This window comes from Parasteatoda tepidariorum, chromosome 7 (assembly GCF_982258835.1).
Source record: "Parasteatoda tepidariorum strain Cologne lab strain chromosome 7, Ptep-v5.0, whole genome shotgun sequence".
In the NCBI taxonomy this organism is placed as follows: domain Eukaryota; kingdom Metazoa; phylum Arthropoda; class Arachnida; order Araneae; family Theridiidae; genus Parasteatoda; species Parasteatoda tepidariorum.
In genome coordinates, this window is record NC_141761.1 from 44,998,533 (window position 1) to 45,018,885 (window position 20,353).

The 20,353-nt window shown below is 34.3% G+C and overlaps 26 non-coding genes across 26 annotated transcripts; all 26 read left to right on the plus strand.

Moving 5' to 3' along the window:
- The first annotated feature begins 367 nt into the window (after window positions 1–367).
- On the plus strand, window positions 368–665 carry LOC147807055 (signal recognition particle RNA). Its single transcript, XR_015435835.1, has one exon.
- A 453-nt stretch (window positions 666–1,118) lies between these two features.
- LOC147807056 (signal recognition particle RNA) lies at window positions 1,119–1,416 on the plus strand. The gene has a single exon (XR_015435846.1).
- Window positions 1,417–1,869: 453 nt separating this feature from the next.
- On the plus strand, window positions 1,870–2,167 carry LOC147807057 (signal recognition particle RNA). Its single transcript, XR_015435793.1, has one exon.
- Window positions 2,168–2,620: 453 nt separating this feature from the next.
- LOC147807058 (signal recognition particle RNA) lies at window positions 2,621–2,918 on the plus strand. Its single transcript, XR_015435810.1, has one exon.
- Window positions 2,919–3,371: 453 nt separating this feature from the next.
- On the plus strand, window positions 3,372–3,669 carry LOC147807059 (signal recognition particle RNA). The gene has a single exon (XR_015435794.1).
- Window positions 3,670–4,909: 1,240 nt separating this feature from the next.
- On the plus strand, window positions 4,910–5,207 carry LOC147807060 (signal recognition particle RNA). The gene has a single exon (XR_015435813.1).
- A 453-nt stretch (window positions 5,208–5,660) lies between these two features.
- Window positions 5,661–5,958, plus strand: LOC147807061 (signal recognition particle RNA). Its single transcript, XR_015435821.1, has one exon.
- A 453-nt stretch (window positions 5,959–6,411) lies between these two features.
- LOC147807062 (signal recognition particle RNA) lies at window positions 6,412–6,709 on the plus strand. Its single transcript, XR_015435843.1, has one exon.
- A 453-nt stretch (window positions 6,710–7,162) lies between these two features.
- LOC147807063 (signal recognition particle RNA) lies at window positions 7,163–7,460 on the plus strand. Its single transcript, XR_015435836.1, has one exon.
- Window positions 7,461–7,913: 453 nt separating this feature from the next.
- On the plus strand, window positions 7,914–8,211 carry LOC147807064 (signal recognition particle RNA). Its single transcript, XR_015435822.1, has one exon.
- A 453-nt stretch (window positions 8,212–8,664) lies between these two features.
- Window positions 8,665–8,962, plus strand: LOC147807065 (signal recognition particle RNA). The gene has a single exon (XR_015435795.1).
- Window positions 8,963–9,415: 453 nt separating this feature from the next.
- LOC147807066 (signal recognition particle RNA) lies at window positions 9,416–9,713 on the plus strand. The gene has a single exon (XR_015435803.1).
- A 453-nt stretch (window positions 9,714–10,166) lies between these two features.
- Window positions 10,167–10,464, plus strand: LOC147807067 (signal recognition particle RNA). Its single transcript, XR_015435823.1, has one exon.
- A 453-nt stretch (window positions 10,465–10,917) lies between these two features.
- On the plus strand, window positions 10,918–11,215 carry LOC147807068 (signal recognition particle RNA). Its single transcript, XR_015435838.1, has one exon.
- Window positions 11,216–11,668: 453 nt separating this feature from the next.
- LOC147807069 (signal recognition particle RNA) lies at window positions 11,669–11,966 on the plus strand. The gene has a single exon (XR_015435847.1).
- Window positions 11,967–12,419: 453 nt separating this feature from the next.
- LOC147807070 (signal recognition particle RNA) lies at window positions 12,420–12,717 on the plus strand. Its single transcript, XR_015435824.1, has one exon.
- Window positions 12,718–13,170: 453 nt separating this feature from the next.
- LOC147807071 (signal recognition particle RNA) lies at window positions 13,171–13,468 on the plus strand. Its single transcript, XR_015435844.1, has one exon.
- A 453-nt stretch (window positions 13,469–13,921) lies between these two features.
- LOC147807072 (signal recognition particle RNA) lies at window positions 13,922–14,219 on the plus strand. The gene has a single exon (XR_015435837.1).
- Window positions 14,220–14,672: 453 nt separating this feature from the next.
- LOC147807073 (signal recognition particle RNA) lies at window positions 14,673–14,970 on the plus strand. Its single transcript, XR_015435825.1, has one exon.
- Window positions 14,971–15,423: 453 nt separating this feature from the next.
- LOC147807074 (signal recognition particle RNA) lies at window positions 15,424–15,721 on the plus strand. The gene has a single exon (XR_015435796.1).
- Window positions 15,722–16,174: 453 nt separating this feature from the next.
- On the plus strand, window positions 16,175–16,472 carry LOC147807075 (signal recognition particle RNA). Its single transcript, XR_015435804.1, has one exon.
- Window positions 16,473–16,925: 453 nt separating this feature from the next.
- On the plus strand, window positions 16,926–17,223 carry LOC147807076 (signal recognition particle RNA). Its single transcript, XR_015435826.1, has one exon.
- A 453-nt stretch (window positions 17,224–17,676) lies between these two features.
- On the plus strand, window positions 17,677–17,974 carry LOC147807077 (signal recognition particle RNA). The gene has a single exon (XR_015435808.1).
- A 453-nt stretch (window positions 17,975–18,427) lies between these two features.
- On the plus strand, window positions 18,428–18,725 carry LOC147807078 (signal recognition particle RNA). Its single transcript, XR_015435827.1, has one exon.
- A 453-nt stretch (window positions 18,726–19,178) lies between these two features.
- LOC147807079 (signal recognition particle RNA) lies at window positions 19,179–19,476 on the plus strand. The gene has a single exon (XR_015435839.1).
- A 453-nt stretch (window positions 19,477–19,929) lies between these two features.
- Window positions 19,930–20,227, plus strand: LOC147807080 (signal recognition particle RNA). Its single transcript, XR_015435799.1, has one exon.
- Window positions 20,228–20,353: the final 126 nt, after the last annotated feature.

Sequence of the window (20,353 nt, forward strand, 5' to 3'; positions counted from 1 at the left end):
TGTACGTTACTTTGATTTGTTTAATAAAATCTATAATATCAACTATATTACATCAAATTTTATTTGTCGAAGTTAAATAAATTATAAAATATCAATTATACAAATTATATCAACATTTATTTATCGAATTTCTTTAAAATTTAGTGTAAAGCTTTATTCAAATTTTTTATTACTCTTAGAAAATGTTTTCAGACAGCGACATTTTATGTAATTTAGTGCAATTATTTTATTTCAATAATACAAAATAATTTCAATAATATTTAAGAAATAAAAGAATGATTTCTAGTTTATCTACTAGATGGCAGTATTAGGGGAAAAAATTATGGCATACTACAGATCTTAAAAACAACTAATCTTTCCTTGATTGACCGGGACCAGTGGCGTGGTCTTGTAATCCAGTTGCTTGGAGGTCGAGGCTGTTGGATGGCTTGAGGATGGGAGTTCTGTCCTCTGCTAGTCTATGTTGATCAGGCGTCCGCATTAAGCACGATGTCGATATGGTGGATCCGGAGGAGTTCGGAGTTACCAGGTCGTCTAAGGAGGGGTGAACAGGCCCAGGTCGGAAACGGAGCAGGCAAAAACTCCCACACCGAGCAGTAATGGGACTGCGCTTGTGAATAGAGATTCTTTGGCAGCCCATCCAATACAGTCAGACAAAGTCTTTTTAATTCTTTAAACAAAGAATTGCTTAATTTTAAAAATTATATTAATTATTCAGAAAATAAAACCCCTTTAGTCAGCCAAACGATGCTGTACGTTACTTTGATTTGTTTAATAAATTCTATAATATCAACTATATTACATCAAATTTTATTTGTCGAAGTTAAATAAATTATAAAATATCAATTATATAAATTACATCAACATTTATTTATCGAATTTCTTTAAAATTTAGTGTAAAGCTTTATTCAAATTTTTTATTACTCTTAGAAAATGTTTTCAGACAGCGACATTTTATGTAATTTAGTGCAATTATTTTATTTCAATAATACAAAATAATTTCAATAATACTTAAGAAATAAAAGAATGATTTCTAGTTTATCTACTAGATGGCAGTATTAGGGGAAAAAATTATGGCATACTACAGATCTTAAAGTCAACTAATCTTTCCTTGATTGACCGGGACCAGTGGCGTGGTCTTGTAATCCAGTTGCTTGGAGGTCGAGGCTGTTGGATGGCTTGAGGATGGGAGTTCTGTCCTCTGCTCGTCTATGTTGATCAGGCGTCCGCATTAAGCACGATGTCGATATGGTGGATCCGGAGGAGTTCGGAGTTACCAGGTCGTCTAAGGAGGGGTGAACAGGCCCAGATCGGAAACGGAGCAGGCAAAAACTCCCACACCGAGCAGTAATCGGATTGCGCTTGTGAATAGAGATTCTTTGGCAGCTCATCCAAAACAGTCAGACACAGTCTTTTTAATTTATTAAACAAAGAATTGCTTAATTTTAAAAATTATATTAATTATTCAGAAAATAAAACCCCTTTAGTCAGCCAAACGATGCTGTACGTTACTTTGATTTGTTTAATAAAATCTATAATATCAACTATATTACATCAAATTTTATTTGTCGAAGTTAAATAAATTATAAAATATCAATTATACAAATTACATCAACATTTATTTATCGAATTTCTTTAAAATTTAGTGTAAAGCTTTATTCAAATTTTTTATTACTCTTAGAAAATGTTTTCAGACAGCGACATTTTATGTAATTTAGTGCAATTATTTTATTTCAATAATACAAAATAATTTCAATAATACTTAAGAAATAAAAGAATGATTTCTAGTTTATCTACTAGATGGCAGTATTAGGGGAAAAAATTATGGCATACTACAGATCTTAAAGTCAACTAATCTTTCCTTGATTGACCGGGATCAGTGGCGTGGTCTTGTAATCCAGTTGCTTGGAGGTCGAGGCTGTTGGATGGCTTGAGGATGGGAGTTCTGTCCTCTGCTAGTCTATGTTGATCAGGCGTCCGCATTAAGCACGATGTCGATATGGTGGATCCGGAGGAGTTCGGAGTTACCAGGTCGTCTAAGGAGGGGTGAACATGCCCAGGTCGGAAACGGAGCAGGCAAAAACTCCCACACCGAGCAGTAATGGGACTGCGCTTGTGAATAGAGATTCTTTGGCAGCCCATCCAATGCAGTCAGACAAAGTCTTTTTAATTCTTTAAACAAAGAATTGCTTAATTTTAAAAATTATATTAATTATTCAGAAAATAAAACCCCTTTAGTCAGCCAAACGATGCTGTACGTTACTTTGATTTGTTTAATAAATTCTATAATATCAACTATATTACATCAAATTTTATTTGTCGAAGTTAAATAAATTATAAAATATCAATTATATAAATTACATCAACATTTATTTATCGAATTTCTTTAATATTTAGTGTAAAGCTTTATTTAGATTTTTTATTTCTCTTAGAAAATGTTTTCATACAGCGACATTTCATGTAATTTAGTGCAATTATTTTATTTCAATAATACATAATAATTTCAATAATACTTAAGAAATAAAAGAATGATTTCTAGTTTATCTACTAGATGGCAGTATTAGGGGAAAAAATTAAGGCATACTACAGCTCTTAAAGTCAACGAATCTTTCCTTGATCGACCGGGACCAGTGGCGTGGTCTTGTAATCCAGCTGCTTGGAGGTCGAGGCTGTTGGATGGCTTGAGGATGGGAGCTCTGTCCTCTGCTCGTCTATGTTGATCAGGCGTCCGTATTAAGCACGATGTCGATATGGTGGATCCGGAGGAGTTCGGAGTTACCAGGTCGTCTAAGGAGGGGTGAACAGGCCCAGGTCGGAAACGGAGCAGGCAAAAACTCCCACACCGAGCAGTAATCGGATTGCGCTTGTGAATAGAGATTCTTTGGCAGCTCATCCAAAACAGTCAGACACAGTCTTTTTAATTTATTAAACAAAGAATTGCTTAATTTTAAAAATTATATTAATTATTCAGAAAATAAAACCCCTTTAGTCAGCCAAACGATGCTGTACGTTACTTTGATTTGTTTAATAAAATCCATAATATCAACTATATTACATCAAATTTTATTTGTCGAAGTTAAATAAATTATAAAATATCAATTATACAAATTACATCAACATTTATTTATCAAATTTCTTTAAAATTTAGTGTAAAGCTTTATTCAAATTTTTTATTACTCTTAGAAAATGTTTTCAGACAGCGACATTTTATGTAATTTAGTGCAATTATTTTATTTCAATAATACAAAATAATTTCAATAATACTTAAGAAATAAAAGAATGATTTCTAGTTTATCTACTAGATGGCAGTATTAGGGGAAAAAATTATGGCATACTACAGATCTTAAAGTCAACTAATCTTTCCTTGATTGACCGGGATCAGTGGCGTGGTCTTGTAATCCAGTTGCTTGGAGGTCGAGGCTGTTGGATGGCTTGAGGATGGGAGTTCTGTCCTCTGCTAGTCTATGTTGATCAGGCGTCCGCATTAAGCACGATGTCGATATGGTGGATCCGGAGGAGTTCGGAGTTACCAGGTCGTCTAAGGAGGGGTGAACATGCCCAGGTCGGAAACGGAGCAGGCAAAAACTCCCACACCGAGCAGTAATGGGACTGCGCTTGTGAATAGAGATTCTTTGGCAGCCCATCCAATGCAGTCAGACAAAGTCTTTTTAATTCTTTAACCCTTTCGCGACGCAGAGCGTGAAAGCGCGCTTACCGCTGAGGCCGGCAGTCTCTCTAGCGTGTGTCTCCCCAGGGCCGGAGGGTTTTTCGATGTTAAGCCTAATTCCATGAAATTACCGAAATATCAGCGCGTTGTTTAATATTGTTCTTTAGAGTATTTAAGTGACATATGCTTTATATATATTTCTATGGATACTTTATTTACTTAAGTTATTTCCTGTTTAAATGTATATTTTACACATTTTATTTTCATTATAGTGTCACTATCACTACTATCCGAATCTGTTTCAGAATCAATATCTGAAATATTTTGCATAATTTCCTCTATTTCCAGCTCAGTCAAAATTTTTCGACGCTTCGACATTCTAACGGGAAAAAGAAAAAAAATTCAAGCCTACAAGATCTAATTATCCACTAAAAACTAATCCGAAAATCGAAAGTAGCGCGAGAAAAAAAAAACTCCCTTACTTACTGTAAATAAATATCACGTGCTAATTTAAAGAGCCCTCATAAAACATTCCCCCCTCCACTCCTTCCCCTAAAAACCACGTGACTGTACTTTCATCTTGAGTAGAAGGTCAAATCTACATGTATCTGAAACCATATGGACATACAATGCCATCTTTTGGAAGAAATTTCATTTTTTAAAACGTTCCGAAACGCTGGCACAAATAAGTGACGGTCGGGGGTGAACGAGAAAACTCTCTGACACGCGGGTGTGTCGGTCGGGAAGTGAGCGCGTTTCTTGCTGACACATATATGTGACAGTCGGCTCGAAAGGGTTAAACAAAGAATTGCTTAATTTTAAAAATTATATTAATTATTCAGAAAATAAAACCCCTTTAGTCAGCCAAACGATGCTGTACGTTACTTTGATTTGTTTAATAAATTCTATAATATCAACTATATTACATCAAATTTTATTTGTCGAAGTTAAATAAATTATAAAATATCAATTATATAAATTACATCAACATTTATTTATCGAATTTCTTTAATATTTAGTGTAAAGCTTTATTTAGATTTTTTATTTCTCTTAGAATATGTTTTCATACAGCGACATTTCATGTAATTTAGTGCAATTATTTTATTTCAATAATACATAATAATTTCAATAATACTTAAGAAATAAAAGAATGATTTCTAGTTTATCTACTAGATGGCAGTATTAGGGGAAAAAATTAAGGCATACTACAGCTCTTAAAGTCAACGAATCTTTCCTTGATCGACCGGGACCAGTGGCGTGGTCTTGTAATCCAGCTGCTTGGAGGTCGAGGCTGTTGGATGGCTTGAGGATGGGAGCTCTGTCCTCTGCTCGTCTATGTTGATCAGGCGTCCGTATTAAGCACGATGTCGATATGGTGGATCCGGAGGAGTTCGGAGTTACCAGGTCGTCTAAGGAGGGGTGAACAGGCCCAGGTCGGAAACGGAGCAGGCAAAAACTCCCACACCGAGCAGTAATCGGATTGCGCTTGTGAATAGAGATTCTTTGGCAGCTCATCCAAAACAGTCAGACACAGTCTTTTTAATTTATTAAACAAAGAATTGCTTAATTTTAAAAATTATATTAATTATTCAGAAAATAAAACCCCTTTAGTCAGCCAAACGATGCTGTACGTTACTTTGATTTGTTTAATAAAATCCATAATATCAACTATATTACATCAAATTTTATTTGTCGAAGTTAAATAAATTATAAAATATCAATTATACAAATTACATCAACATTTATTTATCAAATTTCTTTAAAATTTAGTGTAAAGCTTTATTCAAATTTTTTATTACTCTTAGAAAATGTTTTCAGACAGCGACATTTTATGTAATTTAGTGCAATTATTTTATTTCAATAATACAAAATAATTTCAATAATACTTAAGAAATAAAAGAATGATTTCTAGTTTATCTACTAGATGGCAGTATTAGGGGAAAAAATTATGGCATACTACAGATCTTAAAGTCAACTAATCTTTCCTTGATTGACCGGGACCAGTGGCGTGGTCTTGTAATCCAGTTGCTTGGAGGTCGAGGCTGTTGGATGGCTTGAGGATGGGAGTTCTGTCCTCTGCTCGTCTATGTTGATCAGGCGTCCGCATTAAGCACGATGTCGATATGGTGGATCCGGAGGAGTTCGGAGTTACCAGGTCGTCTAAGGAGGGGTGAACAGGCCCAGGTCGGAAACGGAGCAGGCAAAAACTCCCACACCGAGCAGTAATCGGATTGCGCTTGTGAATAGAGATTCTTTGGCAGCTCATCCAAAACAGTCAGACACAGTCTTTTTAATTTATTAAACAAAGAATTGCTTAATTTTAAAAATTATATTAATTATTCAGAAAATAAAACCCCTTTAGTCAGCCAAACGATGCTGTACGTTACTTTGATTTGTTTAATAAAATCTATAATATCAACTATATTACATCAAATTTTATTTGTCGAAGTTAAATAAATTATAAAATATCAATTATACAAATTACATCAACATTTATTTATCGAATTTCTTTAAAATTTAGTGTAAAGCTTTATTCAAATTTTTTATTACTCTTAGAAAATGTTTTCAGACAGCGACATTTTATGTAATTTAGTGCAATTATTTTATTTCAATAATACAAAATAATTTCAATAATACTTAAGAAATAAAAGAATGATTTCTAGTTTATCTACTAGATGGCAGCATTAGGGGAAAAAATTATGGCATACTACAGATCTTAAAGTCAACTAATCTTTCCTTGATTGACCGGGACCAGTGGCGTGGTCTTGTAATCCAGTTGCTTGGAGGTCGAGGCTGTTGGATGGCTTGAGGATGGGAGTTCTGTCCTCTGCTCGTCTATGTTGATCAGGCGTCCGCATTAAGCACGATGTCGATATGGTGGATCCGGAGGAGTTTGGAGTTACCAGGTCGTCTAAGGAGGGGTGAACAGGCCCAGGTCGGAAACGGAGCAGGCAAAAACTCCCACACCGAGCAGTAATGGGACTGCGCTTGTGAATAGAGATTCTTTGGCAGCCCATCCAATGCAGTCAGACAAAGTCTTTTTAATTCTTTAAACAAAGAATTGCTTAATTTTAAAAATTATATTAATTATTCAGAAAATAAAACCCCTTTAGTCAGCCAAACGATGCTGTACGTTACTTTGATTTGTTTAATAAAATCTATAATATCAACTATATTACATCAAATTTTATTTGTCGAAGTTAAATAAATTATAAAATATCAATTATACAAATTACATCAACATTTATTTATCGAATTTCTTTAAAATTTAGTGTAAAGCTTTATTCAAATTTTTTATTACTCTTAGAAAATGTTTTCAGACAGCGACATTTTATGTAATTTAGTGCAATTATTTTATTTCAATAATACAAAATAATTTCAATAATATTTAAGAAATAAAAGAATGATTTCTAGTTTATCTACTAGATGGCAGTATTAGGGGAAAAAATTATGGCATACTACAGATCTTAAAAACAACTAATCTTTCCTTGATTGACCGGGACCAGTGGCGTGGTCTTGTAATCCAGTTGCTTGGAGGTCGAGGCTGTTGGATGGCTTGAGGATGGGAGTTCTGTCCTCTGCTAGTCTATGTTGATCAGGCGTCCGCATTAAGCACGATGTCGATATGGTGGATCCGGAGGAGTTCGGAGTTACCAGGTCGTCTAAGGAGGGGTGAACAGGCCCAGGTCGGAAACGGAGCAGGCAAAAACTCCCACACCGAGCAGTAATGGGACTGCGCTTGTGAATAGAGATTCTTTGGCAGCCCATCCAATACAGTCAGACAAAGTCTTTTTAATTCTTTAAACAAAGAATTGCTTAATTTTAAAAATTATATTAATTATTCAGAAAATAAAACCCCTTTAGTCAGCCAAACGATGCTGTACGTTACTTTGATTTGTTTAATAAATTCTATAATATCAACTATATTACATCAAATTTTATTTGTCGAAGTTAAATAAATTATAAAATATCAATTATATAAATTACATCAACATTTATTTATCGAATTTCTTTAAAATTTAGTGTAAAGCTTTATTCAAATTTTTTATTACTCTTAGAAAATGTTTTCAGACAGCGACATTTTATGTAATTTAGTGCAATTATTTTATTTCAATAATACAAAATAATTTCAATAATACTTAAGAAATAAAAGAATGATTTCTAGTTTATCTACTAGATGGCAGTATTAGGGGAAAAAATTATGGCATACTACAGATCTTAAAGTCAACTAATCTTTCCTTGATTGACCGGGACCAGTGGCGTGGTCTTGTAATCCAGTTGCTTGGAGGTCGAGGCTGTTGGATGGCTTGAGGATGGGAGTTCTGTCCTCTGCTCGTCTATGTTGATCAGGCGTCCGCATTAAGCACGATGTCGATATGGTGGATCCGGAGGAGTTCGGAGTTACCAGGTCGTCTAAGGAGGGGTGAACAGGCCCAGGTCGGAAACGGAGCAGGCAAAAACTCCCACACCGAGCAGTAATCGGATTGCGCTTGTGAATAGAGATTCTTTGGCAGCTCATCCAAAACAGTCAGACACAGTCTTTTTAATTTATTAAACAAAGAATTGCTTAATTTTAAAAATTATATTAATTATTCAGAAAATAAAACCCCTTTAGTCAGCCAAACGATGCTGTACGTTACTTTGATTTGTTTAATAAAATCTATAATATCAACTATATTACATCAAATTTTATTTGTCGAAGTTAAATAAATTATAAAATATCAATTATACAAATTACATCAACATTTATTTATCGAATTTCTTTAAAATTTAGTGTAAAGCTTTATTCAAATTTTTTATTACTCTTAGAAAATGTTTTCAGACAGCGACATTTTATGTAATTTAGTGCAATTATTTTATTTCAATAATACAAAATAATTTCAATAATACTTAAGAAATAAAAGAATGATTTCTAGTTTATCTACTAGATGGCAGTATTAGGGGAAAAAATTATGGCATACTACAGATCTTAAAGTCAACTAATCTTTCCTTGATTGACCGGGATCAGTGGCGTGGTCTTGTAATCCAGTTGCTTGGAGGTCGAGGCTGTTGGATGGCTTGAGGATGGGAGTTCTGTCCTCTGCTAGTCTATGTTGATCAGGCGTCCGCATTAAGCACGATGTCGATATGGTGGATCCGGAGGAGTTCGGAGTTACCAGGTCGTCTAAGGAGGGGTGAACATGCCCAGGTCGGAAACGGAGCAGGCAAAAACTCCCACACCGAGCAGTAATGGGACTGCGCTTGTGAATAGAGATTCTTTGGCAGCCCATCCAATGCAGTCAGACAAAGTCTTTTTAATTCTTTAAACAAAGAATTGCTTAATTTTAAAAATTATATTAATTATTCAGAAAATAAAACCCCTTTAGTCAGCCAAACGATGCTGTACGTTACTTTGATTTGTTTAATAAATTCTATAATATCAACTATATTACATCAAATTTTATTTGTCGAAGTTAAATAAATTATAAAATATCAATTATATAAAATACATCAACATTTATTTATCGAATTTCTTTAATATTTAGTGTAAAGCTTTATTTAGATTTTTTATTTCTCTTAGAAAATGTTTTCATACAGCGACATTTCATGTAATTTAGTGCAATTATTTTATTTCAATAATACATAATAATTTCAATAATACTTAAGAAATAAAAGAATGATTTCTAGTTTATCTACTAGATGGCAGTATTAGGGGAAAAAATTAAGGCATACTACAGCTCTTAAAGTCAACGAATCTTTCCTTGATCGACCGGGACCAGTGGCGTGGTCTTGTAATCCAGCTGCTTGGAGGTCGAGGCTGTTGGATGGCTTGAGGATGGGAGCTCTGTCCTCTGCTCGTCTATGTTGATCAGGCGTCCGTATTAAGCACGATGTCGATATGGTGGATCCGGAGGAGTTCGGAGTTACCAGGTCGTCTAAGGAGGGGTAAACAGGCCCAGGTCGGAAACGGAGCAGGCAAAAACTCCCACACCGAGCAGTAATCGGATTGCGCTTGTGGATAGAGATTCTTTGGCGACTCATCCAAAACAGTCAGACACAGTCTTTTTAATTTATTAAACAAAGAATTGCTTAATTTTAAAAATTATATTAATTATTCAGAAAATAAAACCCCTTTAGTCAGCCAAACGATGCTGTACGTTACTTTGATTTGTTTAATAAAATCTATAATATCAACTATATTACATCAAATTTTATTTCTCGAAGTTAAATAAATTATAAAATATCAATTATACAAATTACATCAACATTTATTTATCGAATTTCTTTAAAATTTAGTGTAAAGCTTTATTCAAATTTTTTATTACTCTTAGAAAATGTTTTCAGACAGCGACATTTTATGTAATTTAGTGCAATTATTTTATTTCAATAATACAAAATAATTTCAATAATACTTAAGAAATAAAAGAATGATTTCTAGTTTATCTACTAGATGGCAGTATTAGGGGAAAAAATTATGGCATACTACAGATCTTAAAGTCAACTAATCTTTCCTTGATTGACCGGGACCAGTGGCGTGGTCTTGTAATCCAGTTGCTTGGAGGTCGAGGCTGTTGGATGGCTTGAGGATGGGAGTTCTGTCCTCTGCTCGTCTATGTTGATCAGGCGTCCGCATTAAGCACGATGTCGATATGGTGGATCCGGAGGAGTTCGGAGTTACCAGGTCGTCTAAGGAGGGGTGAACAGGCCCAGGTCGGAAACGGAGCAGGCAAAAACTCCCACACCGAGCAGTAATCGGATTGCGCTTGTGAATAGAGATTCTTTGGCAGCTCATCCAAAACAGTCAGACACAGTCTTTTTAATTTATTAAACAAAGAATTGCTTAATTTTAAAAATTATATTAATTATTCAGAAAATAAAACCCCTTTAGTCAGCCAAACGATGCTGTACGTTACTTTGATTTGTTTAATAAAATCTATAATATCAACTATATTACATCAAATTTTATTTGTCGAAGTTAAATAAATTATAAAATATCAATTATACCAATTGCATCAACATTTATTTATCGAATTTCTTTAAAATTTAGTGTAAAGCTTTATTCAAATTTTTTATTACTCTTAGAAAATGTTTTCAGACAGCGACATTTTATGTAATTTAGTGCAATTATTTTATTTCAATAATACAAAATAATTTCAATAATACTTAAGAAATAAAAGAATGATTTCTAGTTTATCTACTAGATGGCAGTATTAGGGGAAAAAATTATGGCATACTACAGATCTTAAAGTCAACTAATCTTTCCTTGATTGACCGGGACCAGTGGGGTGGTCTTGTAATCCAGTTGCTTGGAGGTCGAGGCTGTTGGATGGCTTGAGGATGGGAGTTCTGTCCTCTGCTCGTCTATGTTGATCAGGCGTCCGCATTAAGCACGATGTCGATATGGTGGATCCGGAGGAGTTCGGAGTTACCAGGTCGACTAAGGAGGGGTGAACAGGCCCAGGTCGGAAACGGAGCAGGCAAAAACTCCCACACCGAGCAGTAATGGGACTGCGCTTGTGAATAGAGATTGTTTGGCAGCCCATCCAATACAGTCAGACAAAGTCTTTTTAATTCTTTAAACAAAGAATTGCTTAATTTTAAAAATTATATTAATTATTCAGAAAATAAAACCCCTTTAGTCAGCCAAACGATGCTGTACGTTACTTTGATTTGCTTAATAAATTCTATAATATCAACTATATTACATCAAATTTTATTTGTCGAAGTTAAATAAATTATAAAATATCAATTATATAAATTACATCAACATTTATTTATCGAATTTCTTTAATATTTAGTGTAAAGCTTTATTTAGATTTTTTATTTCTCTTAGAAAATGTTTTCATACAGCGACATTTCATGTAATTTAGCACAATTATTTTATTTCAATAATACATAATAATTTCAATAATACTTAAGAAATAAAAGAATGATTTCTAGTTTATCTACTAGATGGCAGTATTAGGGGAAAAAATTAAGGCATACTACAGCTCTTAAAGTCAACGAATCTTTCCTTGATCGACCGGGACCAGTGGCGTGGTCTTGTTATCCAGCTGCTTGGAGGTCGAGGCTGTTGGATGGCTTGAGGATGGGAGTTCTGTCCTCTGCTCGTCTATGTTGTTCAGGCGTCCGCATTAAGCACGATGTCGATATGGTGGATCCGGAGGAGTTCGGAGTTACCAGGTCGTCTAAGGAGGGGTGAACAGGCCCAGGTCGGAAACGGAGCAGGCAAAAACTCCCACACCGAGCAGTAATGGGACTGCGCTTGTGAATAGAGATTCTTTGGCAGCTCATCCAAAACAGTCAGACACAGTCTTTTTAATTTATTAAACAAAGAATTGCTTAATTTTAAAAATTATATTAATTATTCAGAAAATAAAACCCCTTTAGTCAGCCAAACGATGCTGTACGTTACTTTGATTTGTTTAATAAAATCCATAATATCAACTATATTACATCAAATTTTATTTGTCGAAGTTAAATAAATTATAAAATATCAATTATACAAATTACATCAACATTTATTTATCAAATTTCTTTAAAATTTAGTGTAAAGCTTTATTCAAATTTTTTATTACTCTTAGAAAATGTTTTCAGACAGCGACATTTTATGTAATTTAGTGCAATTATTTTATTTCAATAATACAAAATAATTTCAATAATACTTAAGAAATAAAAGAATGATTTCTAGTTTATCTACTAGATGGCAGTATTAGGGGAAAAAATTATGGCATACTACAGATCTTAAAGTCAACTAATCTTTCCTTGATTGACCGGGACCAGTGGCGTGGTCTTGTAATCCAGTTGCTTGGAGGTCGAGGCTGTTGGATGGCTTGAGGATGGGAGTTCTGTCCTCTGCTCGTCTATGTTGATCAGGCGTCCGCATTAAGCACGATGTCGATATGGTGGATCCGGAGGAGTTCGGAGTTACCAGGTCGTCTAAGGAGGGGTGAACAGGCCCAGGTCGGAAACGGAGCAGGCAAAAACTCCCACACCGAGCAGTAATCGGATTGCGCTTGTGAATAGAGATTCTTTGGCAGCTCATCCAAAACAGTCAGACACAGTCTTTTTAATTTATTAAACAAAGAATTGCTTAATTTTAAAAATTATATTAATTATTCAGAAAATAAAACCCCTTTAGTCAGCCAAACGATGCTGTACGTTACTTTGATTTGTTTAATAAAATCTATAATATCAACTATATTACATCAAATTTTATTTGTCGAAGTTAAATAAATTATAAAATATCAATTATACAAATTACATCAACATTTATTTATCGAATTTCTTTAAAATTTAGTGTAAAGCTTTATTCAAATTTTTTATTACTCTTAGAAAATGTTTTCAGACAGCGACATTTTATGTAATTTAGTGCAATTATTTTATTTCAATAATACAAAATAATTTCAATAATACTTAAGAAATAAAAGAATGATTTCTAGTTTATCTACTAGATGGCAGCATTAGGGGAAAAAATTATGGCATACTACAGATCTTAAAGTCAACTAATCTTTCCTTGATTGACCGGGACCAGTGGCGTGGTCTTGTAATCCAGTTGCTTGGAGGTCGAGGCTGTTGGATGGCTTGAGGATGGGAGTTCTGTCCTCTGCTCGTCTATGTTGATCAGGCGTCCGCATTAAGCACGATGTCGATATGGTGGATCCGGAGGAGTTTGGAGTTACCAGGTCGTCTAAGGAGGGGTGAACAGGCCCAGGTCGGAAACGGAGCAGGCAAAAACTCCCACACCGAGCAGTAATGGGACTGCGCTTGTGAATAGAGATTCTTTGGCAGCCCATCCAATGCAGTCAGACAAAGTCTTTTTAATTCTTTAAACAAAGAATTGCTTAATTTTAAAAATTATATTAATTATTCAGAAAATAAAACCCCTTTAGTCAGCCAAACGATGCTGTACGTTACTTTGATTTGTTTAATAAAATCTATAATATCAACTATATTACATCAAATTTTATTTGTCGAAGTTAAATAAATTATAAAATATCAATTATACAAATTACATCAACATTTATTTATCGAATTTCTTTAAAATTTAGTGTAAAGCTTTATTCAAATTTTTTATTACTCTTAGAAAATGTTTTCAGACAGCGACATTTTATGTAATTTAGTGCAATTATTTTATTTCAATAATACAAAATAATTTCAATAATATTTAAGAAATAAAAGAATGATTTCTAGTTTATCTACTAGATGGCAGTATTAGGGGAAAAAATTATGGCATACTACAGATCTTAAAAACAACTAATCTTTCCTTGATTGACCGGGACCAGTGGCGTGGTCTTGTAATCCAGTTGCTTGGAGGTCGAGGCTGTTGGATGGCTTGAGGATGGGAGTTCTGTCCTCTGCTAGTCTATGTTGATCAGGCGTCCGCATTAAGCACGATGTCGATATGGTGGATCCGGAGGAGTTCGGAGTTACCAGGTCGTCTAAGGAGGGGTGAACAGGCCCAGGTCGGAAACGGAGCAGGCAAAAACTCCCACACCGAGCAGTAATGGGACTGCGCTTGTGAATAGAGATTCTTTGGCAGCCCATCCAATACAGTCAGACAAAGTCTTTTTAATTCTTTAAACAAAGAATTGCTTAATTTTAAAAATTATATTAATTATTCAGAAAATAAAACCCCTTTAGTCAGCCAAACGATGCTGTACGTTACTTTGATTTGTTTAATAAATTCTATAATATCAACTATATTACATCAAATTTTATTTGTCGAAGTTAAATAAATTATAAAATATCAATTATATAAATTACATCAACATTTATTTATCGAATTTCTTTAAAATTTAGTGTAAAGCTTTATTCAAATTTTTTATTACTCTTAGAAAATGTTTTCAGACAGCGACATTTTATGTAATTTAGTGCAATTATTTTATTTCAATAATACAAAATAATTTCAATAATACTTAAGAAATAAAAGAATGATTTCTAGTTTATCTACTAGATGGCAGTATTAGGGGAAAAAATTATGGCATACTACAGATCTTAAAGTCAACTAATCTTTCCTTGATTGACCGGGACCAGTGGCGTGGTCTTGTAATCCAGTTGCTTGGAGGTCGAGGCTGTTGGATGGCTTGAGGATGGGAGTTCTGTCCTCTGCTCGTCTATGTTGATCAGGCGTCCGCATTAAGCACGATGTCGATATGGTGGATCCGGAGGAGTTCGGAGTTACCAGGTCGTCTAAGGAGGGGTGAACAGGCCCAGGTCGGAAACGGAGCAGGCAAAAACTCCCACACCGAGCAGTAATCGGATTGCGCTTGTGAATAGAGATTCTTTGGCAGCTCATCCAAAACAGTCAGACACAGTCTTTTTAATTTATTAAACAAAGAATTGCTTAATTTTAAAAATTATATTAATTATTCAGAAAATAAAACCCCTTTAGTCAGCCAAACGATGCTGTACGTTACTTTGATTTGTTTAATAAAATCTATAATATCAACTATATTACATCAAATTTTATTTGTCGAAGTTAAATAAATTATAAAATATCAATTATACAAATTACATCAACATTTATTTATCGAATTTCTTTAAAATTTAGTGTAAAGCTTTATTCAAATTTTTTATTACTCTTAGAAAATGTTTTCAGACAGCGACATTTTATGTAATTTAGTGCAATTATTTTATTTCAATAATACAAAATAATTTCAATAATACTTAAGAAATAAAAGAATGATTTCTAGTTTATCTACTAGATGGCAGTATTAGGGGAAAAAATTATGGCATACTACAGATCTTAAAGTCAACTAATCTTTCCTTGATTGACCGGGATCAGTGGCGTGGTCTTGTAATCCAGTTGCTTGGAGGTCGAGGCTGTTGGATGGCTTGAGGATGGGAGTTCTGTCCTCTGCTAGTCTATGTTGATCAGGCGTCCGCATTAAGCACGATGTCGATATGGTGGATCCGGAGGAGTTCGGAGTTACCAGGTCGTCTAAGGAGGGGTGAACATGCCCAGGTCGGAAACGGAGCAGGCAAAAACTCCCACACCGAGCAGTAATGGGACTGCGCTTGTGAATAGAGATTCTTTGGCAGCCCATCCAATGCAGTCAGACAAAGTCTTTTTAATTCTTTAAACAAAGAATTGCTTAATTTTAAAAATTATATTAATTATTCAGAAAATAAAACCCCTTTAGTCAGCCAAACGATGCTGTACGTTACTTTGATTTGTTTAATAAATTCTATAATATCAACTATATTACATCAAATTTTATTTGTCGAAGTTAAATAAATTATAAAATATCAATTATATAAAATACATCAACATTTATTTATCGAATTTCTTTAATATTTAGTGTAAAGCTTTATTTAGATTTTTTATTTCTCTTAGAAAATGTTTTCATACAGCGACATTTCATGTAATTTAGTGCAATTATTTTATTTCAATAATACATAATAATTTCAATAATACTTAAGAAATAAAAGAATGATTTCTAGTTTATCTACTAGATGGCAGTATTAGGGGAAAAAATTAAGGCATACTACAGCTCTTAAAGTCAACGAATCTTTCCTTGATCGACCGGGACCAGTGGCGTGGTCTTGTAATCCAGCTGCTTGGAGGTCGAGGCTGTTGGATGGCTTGAGGATGGGAGCTCTGTCCTCTGCTCGTCTATGTTGATCAGGCGTCCGTATTAAGCACGATGTCGATATGGTGGATCCGGAGGAGTTCGGAGTTACCAGGTCGTCTAAGGAGGGGTAAACAGGCCCAGGTCGGAAACGGAGCAGGCAAAAACTCCCACACCGAGCAGTAATCGGATTGCGCTTGTGGATAGAGATTCTTTGGCGACTCATCCAAAACAGTCAGACACAGTCTTTTTAATTTATTAAACAAAGAATTGCTTAATTTTAAAAATTATATTAATTATTCAGAAAATAAAACCCCTTTAGTCAGCCAAACGATGCTGTACGTTACTTTGATTTGTTTAATAAAATCTATAATATCAACTATATTACATCAAATTTTATTTCTCGAAGTTAAATAAATTATAAAATATCAATTATACAAATTACATCAACATTTATTTATCGAATTTCTTTAAAATTTAGTGTAAAGCTTTATTCAAATTTTTTATTACTCTTAGAAAATGTTTTCAGACAGCGACATTTTATGTAATTTAGTGCAATTATTTTATTTCAATAATACAAAATAATTTCAATAATACTTAAGAAATAAAAGAATGATTTCTAGTTTATCTACTAGATGGCAGTATTAGGGGAAAAAATTATGGCATACTACAGATCTTAAAGTCAACTAATCTTTCCTTGATTGACCGGGACCAGTGGCGTGGTCTTGTAATCCAGTTGCTTGGAGGTCGAGGCTGTTGGATGGCTTGAGGATGGGAGTTCTGTCCTCTGCTCGTCTATGTTGATCAGGCGTCCGCATTAAGCACGATGTCGATATGGTGGATCCGGAGGAGTTCGGAGTTACCAGGTCGTCTAAGGAGGGGTGAACAGGCCCAGGTCGGAAACGGAGCAGGCAAAAACTCCCACACCGAGCAGTAATCGGATTGCGCTTGTGAATAGAGATTCTTTGGCAGCTCATCCAAAACAGTCAGACACAGTCTTTTTAATTTATTAAACAAAGAATTGCTTAATTTTAAAAATTATATTAATTATTCAGAAAATAAAACCCCTTTAGTCAGCCAAACGATGCTGTACGTTACTTTGATTTGTTTAATAAAATCTATAATATCAACTATATTACATCAAATTTTATTTGTCGAAGTTAAATAAATTATAAAATATCAATTATACCAATTGCATCAACATTTATTTATCGAATTTCTTTAAAATTTAGTGTAAAGCTTTATTCAAATTTTTTATTACTCTTAGAAAATGTTTTCAGACAGCGACATTTTATGTAATTTAGTGCAATTATTTTATTTCAATAATACAAAATAATTTCAATAATACTTAAGAAATAAAAGAATGATTTCTAGTTTATCTACTAGATGGCAGTATTAGGGGAAAAAATTATGGCATACTACAGATCTTAAAGTCAACTAATCTTTCCTTGATTGACCGGGACCAGTGGCGTGGTCTTGTAATCCAGTTGCTTGGAGGTCGAGGCTGTTGGATGGCTTGAGGATGGGAGTTCTGTCCTCTGCTCGTCTATGTTGATCAGGCGTCCGCATTAAGCACGATGTCGATATGGTGGATCCGGAGGAGTTCGGAGTTACCAGGTCGACTAAGGAGGGGTGAACAGGCCCAGGTCGGAAACGGAGCAGGCAAAAACTCCCACACCGAGCAGTAATGGGACTGCGCTTGTGAATAGAGATTGTTTGGCAGCCCATCCAATACAGTCAGACAAAGTCTTTTTAATTCTTTAAACAAAGAATTGCTTAATTTTAAAAATTATATTAATTATTCAGAAAATAAAACCCCTTTAGTCAGCCAAACGATGCTGTACGTTACTTTGATTTGCTTAATAAATTCTATAATATCAACTATATTACATCAAATTTTATTTGTCGAAGTTAAATAAATTATAAAATATCAATTATATAAATTACATCAACATTTATTTATCGAATTTCTTTAATATTTAGTGTAAAGCTTTATTTAGATTTTTTATTTCTCTTAGAAAATGTTTTCATACAGCGACATTTCATGTAATTTAGTGCAATTATTTTATTTCAATAATACATAATAATTTCAATAATACTTAAGAAATAAAAGAATGATTTCTAGTTTATCTACTAGATGGCAGTATTAGGGGAAAAAATTAAGGCATACTACAGCTCTTAAAGTCAACGAATCTTTCCTTGATCGACCGGGACCAGTGGCGTGGTCTTGTTATCCAGCTGCTTGGAGGTCGAGGCTGTTGGATGGCTTGAGGATGGGAGTTCTGTCCTCTGCTCGTCTATGTTGTTCAGGCGTCCGCATTAAGCACGATGTCGATATGGTGGATCCGGAGGAGTTCGGAGTTACCAGGTCGTCTAAGGAGGGGTGAACAGGCCCAGGTCGGAAACGGAGCAGGCAAAAACTCCCACACCGAGCAGTAATGGGATTGCGCTTGTGAATAGAGATTCTTTGGCAGCCCATCCAATACAGTCAGACACCGTCTTTTTAATTTTTTAAACAAAGAATTGCTTAATTTTAAAAATTATATTTATTATTCAGAAAATAAAACCCCTTTAGTCAGCCAAACGATTCTGTACGTTACTTTGATTTGTTTAATAAATTCTATAATATCATCTATATTACATCAAATTTTATTTGTCGAAGTTAAATAAATTATAAAATATCAATTATATGAATTACATCAACATTTATTTATCGAATTTCTTTAATATTTAGAGTAAAGCTTTATTTAGATTTTTTATTTCTCTTAGAAAATGTTTTCATACAGCGACATTTCATGTAATTTAGTGCAATTATTTTATTTCAATAATACATAATAATTTCAATAATACTTAAGAAATAAAAGAATGATTTCTAGTTTATCTACTAGATGGCAGTATTAGGGGAAAAAATTAAGGCATACTACAGCTCTTAAAGTCAACGAATCTTTCCTTGATCGACCGGGACCAGTGGCGTGGTCTTGTAATCCAGCTGCTTGGAGGTCGAGGCTGTTGGATGGCTTGAGGATGGGAGCTCTGTCCTCTGCTCGTCTATGTTGATCAGGCGTCCGTATTAAGCACGATGTCGATATGGTGGATCCGGAGGAGTTCGGAGTTACCAGGTCGTCTAAGGAGGGGTGAACAGGCCCAGGTCGGAAACGGAGCAGGCAAAAACTCCCACACCGAGCAGTAATCGGACTGCGCTTGTGAATAGAGATTCTTTGGCAGCTCATCCAAAACAGTCAGACACAGTCTTTTTAATTTATTAATCAAAGAATTGCTTAATTTTAAAAATTATATTAATTATTCAGAAAATAAAACCCCTTTAGTCAGCCAAACGATGCTGTACGTTACTTTGATTTGTTTAATAAAATCTATAATATCAACTATATTACATCAAATTTTATTTGTCGAAGTTAAATAAATTATAAAATATCAATTATATGAATTACATCAACATTTATTTATCGAATTTCTTTAATATTTAGTGTAAAGCTTTATTTAGATTTTTTATTTCTCTTAGAAAATGTTTTCATACAGCGACATTTCATGTAATTTAGTGCAATTATTTTATTTCAATAATACATAATAATTTCAATAATACTTAAGAAATAAAAGAATGATTTCTAGTTTATCTACTAGATGGCAGTATTAGGGGAAAAAATTATGGCATACTACAAATCTTAAAGTCAACTAATCTTTCCTTGATTGACCGGGACCAGTGGCGTGGTCTTGTAATCCAGTTGCTTGGAGGTCGAGGCTGTTGGATGGCTTGAGGATGGGAGCTCTGTCCTCTGCTCGTCTATGTTGATCAGGCGTCCGTATTAAGCACTAAGTCGATATGGTGGATCCGGAGGAGTTCGGAGTTACCAGGTCGTCTAAGGAGGGGTGAACAGGCCCAGGTCGGAAACGGAGCAGGCAAAAACTCCCACACCGAGCAGTAATCGGATTGCGCTTGTGAATAGAGATTCTTTGGCAGCTCATCCAAAACAGTCAGACACAGTCTTTTTAATTTATTAAACAAAGAATTGCTTAATTTTAAAAATTATATTAATTATTCAGAAAATAAAACCCCTTTAGTCAGCCAAACGATGCTGTACGTTACTTTGATTTGTTTAATAAAATCTATAATATC